The 17,526-nt window shown below is 34.9% G+C and overlaps 1 pseudogene; it reads right to left on the bottom strand.

Annotated features, from left to right (window-relative positions):
• Positions 1–7,287: 7,287 nt before the first annotated feature.
• LOC126719799 (peroxidase 5-like) lies at positions 7,288–9,008 on the bottom strand (annotated as a pseudogene).
• Positions 9,009–17,526: the final 8,518 nt, after the last annotated feature.

Raw genomic sequence — 17,526 nt, 5'->3', positions numbered from 1 at the left:
TTCCTAGTACCTGTCTGAGTAGGCCTTCAGTGTCTCTCCTTCCCGCATGGACAAGGATATGAGGGAATCTAGGGACCGAGGGACTCTACTGCTGGTAATGAAGCGGGAACCAAAAGCCTGTGTCAGCTGTTTAAATGAATTTATGAAATTTTGGCTTAAGGGCATCAAACCATCTCATCGCCATAGGTCCCAAGCTGGACGGAAACACCTTACACATTAACACCTCGTCCCTGGAATGGACGGCCATCCTCTGATTAAACTGACTTACATGCTTTACTGGGTCTGTCCGACCATTGTATATAGCAAAGGTTGGTTGATGGAACCGCCGAGGAAGCTCTGCCCTTTCTATTCTACGCGTGAAAGGCGACTGGAGATGCGATCCAGGGCTTTGCTCATAGCATCGTTGGCTAGGCCTTGGTAAGATGGGCTTTTGTGACCACGTTTGCGAGGTTGATCTTCCTCATAGGAAAAAGTCTCGCTTGTAGGGGTTCTTGATCTCTGCCTATATTCATTGTCCTCCTCACTGCTAGTGTCCGAGCCGAGTGAAGGACGCTTTCACTTTGCTCGGCTCAGCTTTTTCTTTAAGTCATCAATTTCTTGCTGTAAAGCCTTGCAATCGTTTTGCTTATGAGATGCATGATCTTTCCCTTTCGAGCGACTTCTGCTTATGTGGGAGGTGTTCACACTGCCCTCTCGCTGTTTGTCTTGATTTTTCTCCTGTAGGAGATTCAAAAAGTTGTTCTGCCGTTGGGAATCTGCGTGTCTGGTTTGGCGCGAACCTGATCCTTCCATTTCTTAACAGTCTCACTTGTCGAGACACAAGTTCTTCCCACAGATGGTGCCAATTGTAGGGTCGGTTTTTGAGGCACAGGCCCAGCAAGTAAATGATTCTAGCCCAAAGAACCCTAGACACTGAATTTGTAGAGAGCGAGTTACAGAACTAGGGCTTGACGAAGTGAATGTTAGTTAATTGTATGCCATGCAGCAGTTTGAACGTAAGAATATCTCCTTTATGTCCACAGGATGTTCGGTCCGAGGAGATGTATGGGTGCACCTTTGGTTCTGATTAAAGACTATAGCAATCCTCTCTCTCTCTATCTCCTTTTTCTTCCCTTTTTTCGAATCCCTTTTTCATGGGGATTTCCTTCTCTTATATGGCCTCCTTAAATTAATAAGAGCCTTACACTTGTTAACCATCTGGACCTTCACTTGAGTGCCTGTCCCATCGGACATCCACCCTATCTTTCTGTGAGTTGCATTGGCCAATGTAACACTGTTCACCTGTCTTCTCCACATTAATGCGGCTGGAAAAGTAGCTTCCTTGCATTTAATGCGGCAGTTGTGGTTTCCCCCTAGACGTCTTACATTTTCTTCCTTCTTCCTGCTTTGTGAGGCTCATTCTTACTACCCATATTCGTTTAGGATGATTCTTCACTATGGATAAGGTGCACATTGGACCCGTATTTGGTACGTCCGAGGAGACATTCCTCCTCGGACGTCTTTTAAATAAGTTGGGCTCAACAGGGTTGGGCTGGAAGTCTTTTGGTGCCCCTTTTCCCCCTTGATCGTGGCTAGACTCCGTACGGGGCCCAAGGCCCATTGTTTGACTTGGGAATTTTACCCCTACACTCATCATACGCGCTTTACATGTGCAATAATTTTCTTTTTTTTATTTATTTATTTTTTGGTTTAGTGTTATAATGTTTAAAGTGATATATAAATAACTATGTGCATGTGTGTGTTTTTTTATTTATTATTATTATTATTATTTTTAAGAAAGATGTAAGGTAACGTGGAATAATGTTTAAAAATGAGATAAAGATAGTGTCTTAAATTTTAGAATGAATGAAGAAGATAAAGGAAAAAACCTAAAATTTTGGAACAATAAAGTACTCTTTTAACCAGTTTGTGTTTTTTAATTTGAAATTATTTAACTAAAAAATAAGGGCATTTTTTAGTGTTTAAGAATTTGTGTGAGGGTATTTAGTACGCTAAAAATTAAAACCCGAATAGAAAATCCTGTTATTAAGTTGTTCAGTTAAGTGTTAGAACTTAATTCCTATCACAATTCCCAAGTACCACCAGTTTTGATATACTAAAGCTATCTCCTTTTTCTTTCTTAGGAACCAACATGTTTTAGTCTTCACTAACTTATGAGAAATTATTCACTCCCATAATCTTTTTTTAGGAGTGAATAATTTCTTGTAGAGTCTTCACTTCTCAAACAAGAGGTGTGGGTCCCAATGTGTGACCTATGTACGACCCACACGTTTGTGAGAGGAGGTAGGACTCCTCCCATAAGAGTAAAATATTTCTTCTAACTCATGATGCCGCCTATCTAGTCTTCATAGCAATTAATTATTTTACCCAAACAACTTGATTGAAAACCATATTACATATTAAACCATTGTAGGGGCCTTTTTTTTTTTGTATATGGTGTATGGGGCTACCTCCTGTGGTGATGGGCCCGAGTATTTCTGAGTAAGGGAGTTGGGGTCGGTTCAATTGTAACTCAACTTAGGCCGGTTTGTACACAAACTTATGCCTTGTCTGCCAAGGGTAAACTTACGGCAAGCAGAACTGTTGCAGACGAGTTACGACAGGCAGATATAATAATAACCAAAATAGAGTATTCTGACTATTTAAATAAATGGCTATGTACTCCCTACTAATAAAGCATGATTACAGTCATAATAATGTCAATCACAGAAAAAGTAAAGAAGATAATACAAACTAATCAAATGGGCATAAATCAAGTTTTTTAGTTTAGTCTGCCAAGCAAAGCCAAAGAGGAGAGAACGCCTCTTCTCAATGCAAATAATCTCCCAAGAAAAAGATCCTGTCGTGGGGATTAATGGCACTGAGGGAGTCGGGCCTGAATGGTTATTACCCAAAAAGAAAGAGTCCTTGTTTACGTTTTGGAAGAAAAGCAAGATTTGAAGGGGGAGAAAGGGAAACCGATCTATTGGTGCATGTCCATTGAACTAACTCTCCTTTTTTCTTAGTTTCCTTTCTTTTCTTCTCTGTTTTCTTTCTTATCTTTTTTCTTTTCTTCTTACTTTGTTTTTTCTTTTCACTCCGTAAAAATACTCTGTTTTTCGATCCTTTTTTCAGGGCACGACAAGAGCCCTTTTATAGTGCCTGCCGTGACCAATGTTTTACCGTTTTTCCCTTTAACCGCCTTTGTCTGGTCTAAGCGTACTTGCCGACCACCAAGTCTGTGCGACATCCACCCTTGCCAGACAGAGGCAAGTTTGTTTTGTTTCTTTGTATACCCTAACATTTCTTCCTGCCACGGTATTAATGCTTTCTCTCTCTACTCTCAAGGCATGCACCCAACGGTTCCCCCTCAAACTTGCCTCTTTTGGATGGTCTATCATCCCAGCAGGACGTACCTCCCAAAAGGGCTTGGGCAGGAACCGCAAAATAGACTTTTTCTCCTGTCCCCACCACCAAACCATACCCCCTTTACCTCTTACCTCTGGCTCATGACCCCTCCATGTCCTATATTGGCTGGGTACAGGCTGGTGGTGCTTGGGCTATGCGTTTGCTTTCCTTTCAGATATGTCCAAGTGTCTGTCTGCTGCTCATGCGTCTGCCGTGATCTGGAGACTCTCCGTCTGCATTTTCTGGCCTTTTACGTGGGCTTCTCTTTAGTTTCCCACTCCATTTAGGAGCTGGGCTTTGTATGATGATGGGCCTTGCATTTCTCTGGCCCACTCTTGACTTTCTTTATTGCCTGCAATGTTGGACTGTTATTCCTGCTGTAATAACTTAATTCTACTGTACCTCTTTTTGGGTCAACCGTTTATCCCTTTTCTCAGTGGCCTATTGTAGGCACTGTTTTGCTTTTACTCATGGGCTCCTATGTCCTTTTGGGCTTTCCTTTGGGCATCCACGGCCCAATTGCTTTCTTTGGGCTTCCTCGGCCCGTTTGCTAATTTCACACTCCCATGAGCTTTTTACTAACTTCATTGGGCTTCTCCGGCCCAATAACCTTATTCTTATCTTTGGGGTTCATGGGTCTGTGTAAAAATGTGCTCCCCCCTAGATCGAGGGTTTTACATAGAGTCGCCACTTATTTAATTTAAAAAGGAAAAACAAGAAAACCTTTAATGAAAAATACTTCTGTTGTATTAATGTATATGACAATTTACATCGAATTTTGTAACACAAATTTACAATGCTTTTTGTCCTAGGTACAATCTAAGAAAAGTGAATTACATTGCTTTATTTCCTAGTTACATTCTAAAAAAGGTAAAATTGTATATACAAGAACATTGTCTAGAACCCTTGATCTTAGTTCGGAGGCTAATTTACGAGATAAGAAGGGATTAAGCACCCATCTTGCCCGGTAAAACTAGTCTCCTAGGTTAAGGTGGCCAATGTCATATCATGTCAAACAAATACAAAGAATATGTCATATAAACATGTGATTTGCAGGAAGTGTAAATAAATATATTTTAGGGGAATTTGACATAAAGAAAAATAAAATAAAATAAAATAAAACTTGTTAGATACCAAAAAATGAAGGTAATGGCATGTTCATCCAAGAGATCAATATAAATAAAGAATTCCTAGCCTAGACATGTTCATCTAAGCATGTGAGGGAAAACAAAATTGTCATGTTATTTGTCATCAACATAATTGCAAAGAGAAGCAAATAAAAATAAAACCTTTAAGCATATTTGATCATCCAAGCAATTATGAAGAGAAGTAAAAGAAAAACCCTAGACATGTTTATCTAGACAAAATCAAAATACTTTGACATGTTTGTTCAAGCATTTAAAAATATAAAACAACTACCTATGCATGTTCATCTAGCTAGGTATTAAAGAGAAATTTGTGTTTTAGCCTAGAAGTGCTCATCTAAGCATTCAAAAGAAAATTGTGTATGGGCCTAGAAATGTTCATCTAAGCATGTAAGAGAAAACCAATAAGACATAGGCATGTTCATCCAAGCATAGCATAAAAGAAGTGAATAATGATTTGTAAGCATTTATTCTAGCATGTATAAAGAATAAAAAAAAAAGTTAACTACTTACCAACGTAAATTAAAAGGGGAAATGATCACCTAAAGGGCTAGGGAGAAAGTAAGAAAGTACTCAACTACAACCAAAGTAAGAACAATGGTTGCTCAATAGTTTTTTTTTCTACTTTCTCACTAGCTCTCTAGAGGGAATTCGGGGTCCAGAAAATGGAAGAGGTCTTCTCTATTTATAGGGGAAGGGATGGCTTAGGGAGGAGATAATCTGTTATTAGCTTTCTTCTGAAGCTAAGGGAGGAGATAATCTGTTTAAATGAGCTGGGGACGGATTTGGTGTTGATCCCCATTCAAATTTTGAAATGATGCTGCACCTGCTTCGTATTTTGGCTCTAATTTTCCGCTAAAAATTCCAATTGATTCAAGATGGGTGTTTTTTGAAAGGAAATTCAATTATCTACAACTTTTTCAGAAATAGAGAAAGCCAAATTTCAACGTTATCTATGCCAAAAATGTGTTTCAATTGCTGCTGAAAATAGTAACGTCTTTTGAGCATTTTTGAATTTTTTCATAGGCTGTATATGTTTCTTTACCCAATTTATTTTTCAAAAATATTTCTTCTGAAGCAAAGGGAAAGGATAAGTCTATTAGATAGGCTTGAACAGATTTGACATTGAACTCATTTGTAATTTTGAGAGAAAATTGAAGATAATGCTGAATTCGTGTTGTCTTCTGCACCTGTTTCGTATTTTGGTCATAACTTGCTGCTAAAAATTCCAATTGATTCAGGATTGATGTTTTTTGAAAGGAAATTTAATTCTCTACAACTTTTATAGAAATAGAGAAATCCAAATTTCAATTTTTTTCTGACCAAAAATGCAATTCAAGTTACTGCTGAAGATAATGACTTTTTTTGAGCATTTTTCTGTTTTTTTGAATTTTTCATGGATCATATCTGCAGAATTTTTTTTTTTTTTTTTTTTAAAAAGAGCAGATAAGATTCCATAAAGAAAAACATTTTTTATTATTTCTTAAAAAAATTAAATAAAATGAAATCCTATAAAAAATCACACTTAATTAATTAATTCTTGTGAGAACCAATCAAAATTAAGTGTTCAGAATGGGATGTGATCAGGCCCATCGTATAGGCGAGTCATGATCATTGAAAATTGTTTGTATGATAACTTTTGATCAGGTGGTCTGATCAAAACCCATGACATACCATTATGATCGTTAGAACATCAAGATTTGTTTTGTATCACAAATCTGAAGATCTACTGGTTGGTTAAATGCAAGTTGTAAAATGGGGTGTCTACAGCCTGCCATAAACCCCTTACTCTCTTAGTTTGCATTGCCTTGGGCATGCGGTGACCCTTTCTCACTTTTCTACCTCATACACTGCCCATGGGATGCTATTTCTTTCTTTCCTGGCTTCTTTGAGCATGCTTGCCTCTTCAAGACCCATTTATTTATTTGTTAGGCCTGTGATCTATTATTCCTACCGCTTGGGCTTAATGGGTTTTTTTGTTATCTATCTTGTCAATGCTTTGTAGACCTCCTTATTGGGCTTTTCTGTCTACCTGGACCTCTACAAATGGCCTTCAACAACCATTATATAGTAAAATGAGATTTACATCATTTGAAAGTAAATTAGACTCTAAAAAATGGATTAGTTTAACATAAATTCAATGTTTCACATAATTTATTGCTCAATAGTTGGTGAAATTAATAAAATGAGAAGTTTGAACAATTAATTTTGCCACTTTTGGTCGAAATAGCACTTTCATGTAAGTGCTAAAGATAGAAGGACAACTATCAAGAGCCTTCTAACTAAATAGTATTGTTTGATTCTCCCAAAAGGGAGAACATAATTTGATTCCCTTATTTATTATATAAAAAAGGTAGAGAGTTATACATTGAATTTTGGTTGAATGAAAAATCAAAATCTGTAAGTGCAGGTAAGCTAATTAGACAATAGCTCTTTCAAAATTTTTTATTTTTTTTTTTATTTTTTTTTGTGTTGCAATCACTACTACAAACATTTTTTTATGATTTTTTTCAAAAGATAATAATAAAATTATAAAACAAGGTTACAAATAAAGCAATGAACATAATTTATAAGTTCCATGCACGAACGCTATGTAGATATTGTAACATCTAACAAATACGAGTTTATCCCTTTAATTTCTCAACAATATTTGTTCAAAACACTTACAAAAGAATTAATTTACTCTTGAATCAATAGTAAATAATACAAAATAATTTCAATTGTCACATGACTCAGAGCAATAAACTTATAATATCTAGTTCACAAACCTACAATTTTTCCTGATCTCATCCTGACTGCTTCTTGTAAGCAAATCAACGCAACCCATTTTCACCATAGCTGCAGCAAATTTATAAGCCCATGTTTCACCTTGCCTTGCATTATTCCTGACAATTCCAACCGTTGAAAGGCTGCTCAAAAGAGATTGATCAAAGGTCAATTAGCCATGGTGATTTTTCAAATTTATATAGTACTTATTATCAAGCCTATATGGTGTAAGTACATCAAGTGGCACAGTAGGATCATCATTGCCAGTATTTTATAGACACTTGGTCTTTAAGTCTCTTGCAAATACAGGATCCATTGAAGGGTCTTGTGGATTTGTTTCATTGAAAGTGTATAAACGCTTTGAGAAAGAAGAACAATGTGACCTTCCTACAGAATGTGCCCCAGAAAGTGTCACCATTTCATCAAGACTAAGTCCTTTTTGTGCAAATCTTTGGTCTAGTTGCTAAGCATTGAAGTTAGGTGGTGGAAAGTTTTGAATAGGCTCTTCTTCACGTGATACCTTGCCATCCCGACGTCCTGATGGAACTTTGTAACTTATGCCTCCAACTTAATTTGTAAGTATTGTTGTGAGCAGCAAATGCAATAATGTTTGCACAGGAGATTGTTTGTGGGCATTGAGCTTCAAGTTCAGCCTTTGCATCAAATATCACTTCAAAACCTCTTAAACTTGGATTGTTGACTGGACTGTCTTTCTCCGCTGGATTTCCGAGAGTTGAGTCAAGTAGGACAAAGGCATAACAACCCTGCCATAGATAACATAGAAAATGTTAATTAACTCTTACAGTTTGGTAATTAAGGCCTTGTTTGGATGCTTTTTTTTCATCACTCAATTTCCGTCACTCATCATTCATCACTTAAAATACCCTACCCGTTTGGCACCATTACTCACTTGTCATCACTCAATATTTTTCACACTATTTGTGGGCGTCATACCTGTCATTAGATGTACCCAAACTCACCGAACCTAGTGAAAAAAAAAAAAAAAAAAAAAAAAAAAAAAAAAAAAAAAAAAAAGATGAAGAAACACACACACCGAACCCAGTGAAGGGAAAAAAAAAAAAAGGGGTCAAAAGTTGCGGCTAAGTTTGACAGTGAGTCCTTCCATGTAGTGTTATTTACAAAAATATCATTGAAAATAGAGTTATGGAAACTAAAAATAACTAAAATTTGTTTTCAGTTTTCATAACTCATAACTCAAAAATCAGAGAACTGAGTTATGAAAACAGAGTTACGGCAGTGCCAAACGGACTTTTAGCTATAGGTCTCACTATTTTTGAGTTATGAGTTATAAAAACAGAAATTTGAGTTATAGAAATTGATGAACCAAACAGTCTCTAAGTAACGTATAATATAAAGGTAGATTCTTTTAGCGGAGGAAAAAAAAAAGGGAAAAGGAGAAGGGGCTATAAATTTAGGTACAGATTCTGTTGAACATATAACACGTTAGTTGCTGTTACAAAGAGCTAACGTACCCTGACAAAACAATCAACGAAAATGCATTCTGATGAGGCCAGCGGCTAGGCCAGGGTTGCTTGACACAGCTTTGTTCACGGTGTTTCTCACAATGGTCTCTGCAGAAAGACAAGTTGATTGATAGTAATCCACTTTGAGTGATGGCATTGTCAGCGACATTGACACCATCATAGACATAGTAACAAAGAAAACCAAGCAAAATTTGATGGTTGCCATAGTTAAGCTACAACCCAAATATGAAATACCCCAATACTGTAAAGAGTGAATGAATAAGACTCAGAGAACAGAGCAAAGAAAGAACAGATAAAGAAGAATATTATAAGCAAGAAGGAGATGAAGATGAAGGTTGATGTTAACCAAGTATTTATAGGAAAGAATTAAGTGAAGATGGGATTGCCAGTTTTACTTTGTAAACCAAAGCGTGTATAGCTGCATAGAAGAAAGGTATGAAGCTTTCTAAGTTTAAGAGTTTCCACGGTAACAAAGAGGAAACAGCCCTCTTTGGCACACTCCAACGTACAGTTGATACAAAAGCCTATTAGCTTTTGTGTGGGTGGTTATGTATTTTCTTTGACTTTCATGGATGTCGACTTGGCTATGGAGAGGGTAAGAAGGTAAATTACCGTACGTATATACCCTACATATATACATGCATGTTATGCATACTAGGTCAGTGAGCTTAATTTTCAGTATCTTTCACTTATTGTTTAGGGGTTCTAGCTTTTCATGATATTTTAACAACTTTGATTAGGACAAGGAAATGGAGGAAAAGAACTGAAAGGAATAGTGGATCCCACCATTATCTTCTGTTTGAGAGTTTTCGAGAGAGAGTATTGGAACAAGTTATAGGGAAGATCATTTTCCTCAATAATTAAGAGAAATGAATTTTTCGTCACTCTTTTTTATTTATTTAATAATTCAATATTTTTTTTTGAGAAATAATTACAACATACTGTTAATCTCGCAGCTCGAACTCTTTCCCCTCTAAACTCCCAAGTACTTTGTACATGAGGAGATGCCAATTCAGTTACAAGACTTTTGGCTAATAATTCAATAGTTGGTAAAGAAAAACTTGAACATTGTATATCTTTGTTAGAAGATCCATAGATGCCATCCCTATTTAAAAAGGAAATAAATAAAATGTAAGAAATTAATAGTAAAACTATTTTATTTTTCATTTTATTTAATAGATTTCAAATAGACTAGGAAACTAGAATTTTTTTTTAATCTATCTCTTTCTATTCCATTTTATTTTTATTAAAATTTATTTTTCTCACTTCTTGCATGCACTATACAAATATATTGAGAAAACAAGTGACCAACCAAGTAATTATTCAATATTCTTAAAATACAGTGATATGCTCTCTTTTTTTATACAACATAGAAATTCTACATTAACTTAATCTAAATGTATATGTATGTGAAACTTCTTTCTAGAGACTTGAATCCTGACCCTTACCTCCCACACCCCACAAGTACATAATACTTATGGAGTGACTTATACTCTCTCTCTCTATATATATATCAAAACATTAGTGTAACTTAATTAAGCTTTCTATTCTTTCTTGATTCATCAATAAAGTTCACATTTTATTTAGAATGCTCTTAGTTTAATATTGGTATTAGAGTATAAAATCCTAAGTTCAATCCTTATCTTCTCTACTCTACCTCTCATTTAAAATTCCACGTGTTGGGTCTCACCTATTAAAAAGTAATTTTGGCCCACATGTGAGAGAGAGTATTAGAATTGTGTCGTTAAATAATTAAATTTACCATATATATCCTGATAATTTAATATTTTGGAACAATCAGTAATTTAACACTAATTAAATTTGTAGTTAAATTTGCCATTCACATATTATAGGAGGGAATACCTAAAAATTTCCATGATTAAGCATGATAATTAGCTAGGTCTTCCATTGACCAAGTAGCTAGCATTTCATCATCAATTGAAACTCATTTAAGATGATCATTTATACATTATTCTAAGGCTATTCTCTATCCATTGAAATGAGTCCGAATCTTTTATCCCACACTTCCTACTCCACTATATACTCCACAAACAAAAACATGCCACATGTTCATCTATTTAATTAAATACTAAATTTATGCATTCTATTATTTCAATTTCCTAATATATATAAATATATATATAACCCATCATATTTAGGAAATTGAAATAATAGAAGGCATAAATTTAGTATTTAATTAAATAAATGAACATGTGGCATATTTTCTTTTGTGGAGTATATAGTGGAGCAGAAAGAGTAAGATAGAAGATTTAGACTCCTTTGAAATGCCTTTCTCAGCTTAGTAATCCCAACTTTTATTTCGTTGACTAAAACAAAATGATTAGTTGTGAAAAGATAACTTGTAGTTTAGTTCAACCACTCACTATTTCTCACACCTTTCTTCATAATTTTTTTTAGTTCTGCTAGATAAAAAATTCACATATTCCATCATATTAAGGGTTTATTTGGATACCGCTTATTACTAAAAACTAAAAACACTATAGAAAAATAATTTTTAAAGGTGTGAAAAATGTCATAGGATCCAATTTTAAATAAAAATTTGCTGAAATTTGTACTAAGAAACGCAGTGCATGAGACCCACACAAAGAACTTAATGCAACTGCACTAAGAAACGTGCAAAATGCGCTTCCCAAACTCATAGTAAACAACCATTCACTTGATATAGGGCCACTAAAACACATGGATGAGAGAGTGGGTATGACAATTTTTTTGAAATTTTTTGGTAAGTAATTAAAATTTATCATAATATTTTTTCCATTTGACAATTGTTTAATGGATCGTAAGAAAATCTGTGGGCTATTTGTTCACATCATGTTTAAAATTATTAGCTAGGAAAATGCACTATAATGGATATCTTGTGGTTGTAAATGTCTTGAATTTGTTGTGTTATTTAAGAAGAGCTATGATTTCGATGATGAAATAAAGGATTTTTTTCATTCATTCATTTTTTTTTCTTTATTTGGTGGGAGAAGGGGTAATGACTAACTAAAAGAAAACTGATGTTCAAAATTGTTTACTTACCTTTATAAGAAGAATTAGGGCTTAAATCCCCCATCTTCCATTGAATAACTGAATTAATGGACTATTGAAAAGGATAATACTCTTTATTTTTTTTTAATAATTAAATAATTAGATAGAGAAAGTTCAATGGAAATAAAAAAACATGGCACTGTATTGGGCCTCAAAGCCTAATGTCAGGGATGTTTTGCGACAAAGGCCAAAAAATGCCAAAACGGCCCAATTCTCTCCTTGGGTTCTTTAGAAGTGTTTATTTGTGGAGAGTCAAGCCCAAAATTCCAAATGTAAAATAAACAAAGGCTAATAGTGCTTTAATAAGAGAGAAATTGAAATGCCATAACTGAAATTCTAGAAAATGATGAAAAAGTACACAAGTCTAAAATTTCAACCCACAATCAGCAAGAAGAGGAAATCAAAAGAGTTTGTGCGAAAGAGAGGAAAGACTCCCCTATACCCATATTTCCACTCCTAAACTTCAGAATGGTAAGAATGTTGGCGGGCTGAATGAGCTTTTGCTCTAAAGTTTCAGTTATGTGGGTAAAACGTGGTTGGTGGGTTTTTGAGCTAAAGAGAGAGTTTTATATTGAATTTGGAGTGTTGCTAATGACTAGGTTTTGGGTAGAGAGAGAGGCTTTGGACCTTCTAAGTGCTATTTCCATGATTTGGTGTAGTTTGCTTTATATTTAGGAAATAAGTTGGTTGCTTTTTACATAATTTTGGAAATAAAGGAGTTTGCTCTAATTAGCTGCCTTTTGTCAACCATTTCAAATTATTGGAATACTCACCTAAGTGAGGACTAGTAGCTGGAGTTGGCCAATGAGAGCCAACTATGTTTTAAAGGCAAAAATGGTTAGGGCAAAAACTTTGGGCAATAGACAGCCAAAGTATAATAGTTCTTTTGGGGTGGAAATTTTAGGTATAAATCCTTCTCCATGAGCCTAAGGTGCAACCAGTGTCCCTTACCCGCTTGGTAGCACGCATGGGCTGCCTCATGCAAAAGATCCGAAAGAAACCAACTCATACCCTCAAAATCACACTTCCTCAATGTCCCTCAATATGTTACATGGGTTTGAGCCATGCTTAAAAGAATAAAATATAATAAAATCCATGAATTGAGCCCAAAAGGAAGTTGGGCTTGTATAAAATTTGTCACAAAAATGGGTATCAATGTTAGCCCCTTGAGCACACATAGCACTTGTGGCACGCGTGTGAGTAATTGAGGTTTCCCATTGCTTGTAAATGTTGTGAGTTTGGGAATTAGTTTACCCAAATGATTTATTTTTTGTTGAGAAGATATGAGTTTATGAAGCCCGTTTGTAAATATATCGTGACTCGTGGAGTCCACCTGTAGAAAACTCTTGGGTCAAAGAAGCTCATATATGTCAAGATGTCATGGATCGTGAAGTTCAAGTAAATTGACTTGTGTCCAAATGATAGTTTCAACCCGTAACACTCCTTGATTTTTATGTCCTCATTGATAGAATCAACAAGCATTAAAGGATCCATTGCATGTTTTAGTTGGGCATATTGCTAGAGTAAGATTCAAGAAGATCAAAGAAGCACTTAATGGGCTGATTCAAGATATTTGGGCTGATTCTAACACAGGACATTCTAAGCTGTTGAGGGTTGATCTTAATTGGGCGTGATTTATGGTATGGATTAATGGCTGATTGACTTTCCAAGTCCATATCAAGTAATAGATATTTTTCCTATTCTGGAGCTGCTAATTTCAAACCAAATCTACCTTAATTTTAGGCTTCTATTATTTAGAACATTTTTTTTAAAGCTATTTTCCTATTTTAGAATTGCTAATTTTAGACCAAATCAACTTTAATTTAGGCTTTTATTATTTAGTACTTTTTTATTTTTTATATTTTCCTATTTTCAGTCATGTCTTATAAATAGTATGCACTCATTGTAATAAAGGATTATTGAATAAAAATTAGAAAAACGTGAGGTTTTCCTCTTCTTTTGGTTTTTCAAGAACTGTGAATTTATCAGGGATTCTTCCTTGTGGCATTCAAATTTTATACCTTTGGTTCATAATTCAGTTATAATCATTGGGTCGAGGACTGTTACTTGTACTTTTGGTTTGCGTTTCACTTATGAACGTTGGGTTAGGGTTTCTATCAAAATTTGAATTTTAGCATTCTTGGGCAAGTATTCCAATATTATTTGTTAGGTCTCAAAGCGTGTTGATTGAGGTTTGCATCACACATGTAGCTTTAGAATTTTTTTTCTTCATAATATATATATATATATATATATTTTTTTTTTTTTGGCTTTCACAAGCCCACCTCTAAGCCTTCATCACTCATGCTACCCAAACCTAAGGGGAGAGATGAGATAGTTGAGGTGAAAAAGATGAGATCTCCGTTGGTGAAGGGCATAAATTTGAAGAGCTTAGCACAGTCCACTGTTCAAAATGTCAGGATTTATATGGGACGAAGTACCATTGCTAAAGAAAGCGGAAACCTATCAATAAAGAGTAGAGTTGTTCCATCGATGATGTTAATGGAGGTTTGTGATAGGTTCTTGTCTACGGCTGCAGGACCATCTGTACTAATTTTGGCTTAGCAATGCTATTTGGCGAAGAGGAAGGAACCTTCGTCAAAAAAAAAAAAAAAAGAGGAAGGAACCTTCGTCAAAAAGGATGGACACTTTGTTATAGGAGGATGATGTTGGAAGCGACATCCTATTGTTGATATACTGGTTCAAAAGGTTGAGCCGTTATTCTCATTGAAGTCGAAGCTCATTTCGAACCCGACACCCATTATTTCCAATAGTGGCAAGGCTTGGAAATTAGTTTTCAATGCAACTATGCTTGACTTTGAGTTGGCCATCTTGTTGGAGGTAAATTGTCCCCATTGTTTGCTGTAAATTTGAATGGGTGAATTGGGTCCAGATAAGGAGATGATGATGAATGAGACATTAACGATGCTTCAATTTTTTAGTTGCTTTATTATTGGGCAACTTGGTGAGATTGTGTTTGCCAAGATTAGTTTTGATGAAACCATATCCATGAGCAACCACTAGTCGCCTTAGGACAGCTTATTTGAGATGGAACAGAGCAAAGATATCACTTGGCAATATAATATAGAGGCATGACATAGTTACTATATGTGCTGGTAGTCCCTAGTATTGTGTTCTTGTGGCGAATGTGAATAAAAATGTAGAGTCACAAGTTGTTTTCACTTCATGCCTGTTGTAATGATGAGAAAAGTGTTGGCAAAGCCATGATTAATGACTTCCATAGAGTGTCTATTGTTTGATCATGGTACTACCCATCCATAATAGCCTTCGCATCTTAGGCCTTGATGGGAAAAATTGACCATAATAGCATGAGAAGACGCCTTGTAAGATGGATGTTGTACATGCTTATAGAGATGAATAACGCAACTTGTAAGCAAGTGGGAGGTTCTTCTTTGATGCTCGTCTATAATAGTATATTATATAATAAGACTCGTTATGCCGAGATGCTTTTGCATGTGGCAATGTCACAGCCACTATTCTTTCTACATTGTTGTAACATACTGAAAATGGTACATGGACAGCAATTTCATTTGTTTGAGAACGAAGCCACAACTTCTTTGGCAAGTGCGCCACTTTTCCCTTTTGTGTAGAATAAGTGTTCTTTAGAAGGCTACACCATTATTGAGTTGGAACTTGTAACTCACTTAGTAAGTCACAGTTCTTCTCCGTTTTCTTTTCTTGATTGCATATAATAGTATATTGAGCGAGCTTTACTATGGTTTCTTGTAAGATGACTTTGGCTTAGACAATTGTGGTGCTATTGTTGGGACTTTCATTCTCGAGGCCAATACCAATGCATCATTTTCTGAGGTTGAAGCCGCTATGGATAACAACATAGAGCTGCAATAGATGGTACCATGGTTGCCATTAGTAACTTTGAACATTTTTTGGTCCGTCTCTTGCTTGCAGCTTTAAAGTAAAAAAGAGAGTAATTGCAAGCCAATGTCTCAAAGATGGTGATGTTGGATAGGGACTATGATATCACCTCCTTTCTTGATTTTTTTTTTTTTATCCGATGGCTTTATATTGTGCTTCAAAGCACTTTGTATTGTGCTTCAAGCTTTGGAAGTTTGAACTAGTTGTAATGTGTCATAGGAGCTACTGCCTTAGAGGCACTTTTTCTTGTATTTTGCCTTTGTGGACAGCCATATAGAACAATTCCTATTTAGCCTTTGTGGACAGCCATATAGAACAATTCCTATTTAATTTATGAAGGAACAAATTATTTATTGCAATTGGGAAAATAGGTTACTAAACAAGTAGTTATTCAATATTCTCAAAGTTTTACAATGTGATATTTCCTCTCTCGCATTAATTAGATTTATATGATAATATTCACCATTCATATAAGATAAAGGAGTACTATGTTTCTCTACTCTAAGAGTATCTAGTAATTTTCTGTGATTAACAGGGCTGGCGCTAGCTGACTTGCAAAAAATATATATATTATAGATAATATTTTTATTTTTATTTTGTTTTGACCCTTAAATAAAATTTTCAACAATCTGACCTTATTTTTTTTCAAAGTATAGTTGAAATAAAATTTAATATGATCCTCTTACCAATATCTTAGCATTTTTAAAGAAAGAAAAAGCCCAAACAACAAACCAAGTTGATCTAAAACCTTGAAAAAAAATAGTTGCTAAATATAAATGTGTTTTTAATTTGTTATTTGTTGAGTAGGGACTAGGGGAATGGGATAGGTTGAGAGTGATTGGATGAAGACAAAAGCAAATGTTAACAGAACAAAAATTTTCTTAGTCCACTTGGGAACAACTTAGCTTACTTTTGCTGAAAGCAGCATAAATAAAAGTTAAAAGCTAAATAGAACAAGTAGCGACTCACATAGAACCCGCATATAGCAGGACAAAAAAGAGAGCGATAAGCTCGCTTTATAACCAAAACTCAAACACACACTTAATAAAATTACAAAGAACAATTAGTGTCAAAGTTGAGTTGAATTGTTAAATAAAAGAATCGTAAAGAGTAAAGACAAACTAATAGATAAAAGAATTTTGAGCAACAGTAATTAAAGTTCACTTAACAATAATAATTAATATGTTTATTGTATTTATAAACAATAGATGATTTTTAAGATTTCATCTTAACAACAATAATTAGTATATTCATTGTATTATGAACCAATATGTCAAATGAAGTAATAGTTTATTTTTTATTCTCTTGTATGCTAGTACTCTGGTCAAATTTGCAGTAAGGAAATCTGGTGCTCTACAAGATTCATTTCCTATCCAAAATTCATCTTTTACTGACTGTCCTAAAAATAATTCTAGAGCCGCCATTGGTGATTATCCATGACAAATCAGCAAAATATATCCCATTAATCAAGTAGCTACATTTCAAAATTAATTGGAACCCACTTATGGTCTGTTAGGATTCGCTTATTTTGCTAAAAAAAATCGAGTCTATCTTTATTTAGAGTAGAGCATAAACCTTAAAATATTAACACTGAACAATTTACATAAAATTTCACTTTTTACTCCATCACATTGAATAAGAACTCACCCAATTTGGCCCCTCCACAACATAGAAATAAGATTGGGGTACGAAAATTACTTAAGGTTTTCAGTGGCTATAGAATGGATCATAGCACAATCTTTGGAAAATTTGTTGACATCCTATGTCATGTTCAA

The sequence above is a fragment of the Quercus robur genome, chromosome 3 (genome assembly GCF_932294415.1).
Source record: "Quercus robur chromosome 3, dhQueRobu3.1, whole genome shotgun sequence".
Taxonomy (NCBI): Eukaryota; Viridiplantae; Streptophyta; class Magnoliopsida; order Fagales; family Fagaceae; genus Quercus; species Quercus robur.
The sequence above is the reverse complement of the archived record's forward strand: the minus strand, read 5'-3'. Positions and strand labels throughout refer to the sequence as shown.